Below are 2,032 nucleotides of genomic sequence, written 5' to 3'. Positions count from 1 at the left end.
TATCAATATGTATAGTGCTTGTTAAATGGCACTTTGTTTAGTAAAACTTGCAAGTCATTTCAAACATCGATATTTTCCACATTTATGACTATCCATCCAGATCAGTGATTCCCAAAGTCGTCCAGTTGGACCACCAGGGGCCCACGGGACACTCGACGGGGGTCCACGGGAAACTCGACGGGGGTTCACGGGACTCTCGACGGAGATCCACCGGACACTCGACGGGGGTACACGGGAGACTCGACGGGGCTCCACGGGAGACTCGACGGGGGTCCATGGAACACTCGAAGGGGGTCCACGGGAGACTCGATGGTGGTCCACGGGAGACTCGACAAGGGTCTATGGGAGACACGACGGGGGTCTTTAATTTGACGCACTGCTGCACTTACCGTCACTTTGTGTCTTCATACGTGGGGAAGCCTTAAAGTCCACCTGCAGACTAAAAAGTACCGGCTGTTGGTATAACACTGAGGGAGGTGAGTCGGAAATTGCTGGCGGCAGAGATTTGAGCACTTGTGTCTCTATAATGCTGAGTTCCCTGAGGGAGAATGATGGTTTAATTCCAGCACTGAGCCCGAACCAGTTACTTGTAACCCAATGCAGCTGTAAATCTTTCTATCGTCATGAACCAATACCAAACAAAAACTTTTACTTTTGGTTGATGAAGTTGAACGGGTAACGGACGCGTCTAGTAACCGGTCATTAAGGTACCAGAGGGCTGATGTGACTTACGCCACTTTCAAAATAAAAGGCAAATTTTTTATATTTTTAAATTTTTTCTCTTTAACCGACTTCACAGAAAGGAGAAGGTTATCAATTCGTCGAAATATATTTTTATTTTTTTTGTATGTATGTTACCGCTTAACTTTGGACCACGTTAACCGATTTCTATAATTATATTTTTAAAGGAAAGATGTTACCTCACAGGTGGTCACATACTAATCTGGTTTAAATTTGAACATTGGATGAAGAAGAAATTAACGATAATCTTAAATTTTTAAATGAGAATTGAAGTTAGTTTTTTTGCTTGAAAATTGTTTGTTGTTTGTTTGCCTGAAACCAGTACACAATGAGCTTTGGTTCAATATTTTTCGCTACATAAGTAGTAGTACAATAGGGTGGTCCAAAAATACATGCGGGCAAAAAGTTAATGTTAAACTCTCACCACATAAAGTTTTTCTAAATGAAAAAAGAATACCTGTATTTTCTCGCAAAAAAAAAAATAATAAGAACTGCCTCAAACTTATGCCGAATTTCCACTAGGCAATGAAAGAACAAGAAATGTATGCCATTTAAAAAAATGCCACGCGGAAAAGAACTTAATGACAATTTCTTGAATGTAATGGCACAATTATTTTTTAATGCCCGACTTTGTCATTTGTAATTTTTGCCATTTAATTCCTAGTGGAAATCCAGCATTAGATTGTTCAATTGACTATAATTTTTGAAAAACCTTTTCCGAGCTCCTTTAATTCCTGCTGTCGAAAATCGAGACGAGATTTTTTAGTTTCAGTAACTTTGTTTTTGTGATTTTTGTGGCACATAAAAATCTGGGGCTCTTACTAGTCTTGTGTAAATTTTACCAAAAGTTGTGAAATGTTTTTAAAATGATAAGTAAACTTTTTTGCATAAGTGTGTACAGGCATACATATGTAAGTTCTATGCAGTTACTGTGCAAATGTAAATTTGGCGTATGATTCCGAAGATACTTTATGACATCGATAATTTTTATCTTTTGATAATTAAGCGAGTGACGCGTGCCTTCAACTTAGAAGCTAAAGTAACAAATATGGCGTTAGTAGCATACACATGCACATATGAAGACACCTACATATGTACATATGTATATCAAACAATATGGCGTTCGAAGTGGTGAAGAAAGAAAAGTTTTTATCTTAAACTTATTAAATTAAAAAAAAATAAAATCAAATGAAATAAAATAAAAGAAAAATAAAATTAAATAAAAATAAAAGAAAAACAAAATAAAATAAAGTAAAATAAAATAAAATAAAATAAAATAAAATAAAATAAA

The 2,032-nt window shown here is 36.2% G+C and overlaps 1 protein-coding gene across 10 annotated transcripts in view; it reads left to right on the top strand.

The window, feature by feature from the left end:
• Positions 1 to 2,032, top strand: part of LOC118742517 — a 21,642-nt gene that overhangs the window by 4,946 nt on the left and 14,664 nt on the right. The window lies entirely within an intron of this gene.

The sequence above is a fragment of the Rhagoletis pomonella genome, unplaced genomic scaffold, assembly GCF_013731165.1.
Source record: "Rhagoletis pomonella isolate Grant_MI unplaced genomic scaffold, Rhpom_1.0 Rhpom_scaffold_00007, whole genome shotgun sequence".
NCBI classification, from domain to species: Eukaryota; Metazoa; Arthropoda; class Insecta; order Diptera; family Tephritidae; genus Rhagoletis; species Rhagoletis pomonella.
The sequence above is the reverse complement of the archived record's forward strand: the minus strand, read 5'-3'. Positions and strand labels throughout refer to the sequence as shown.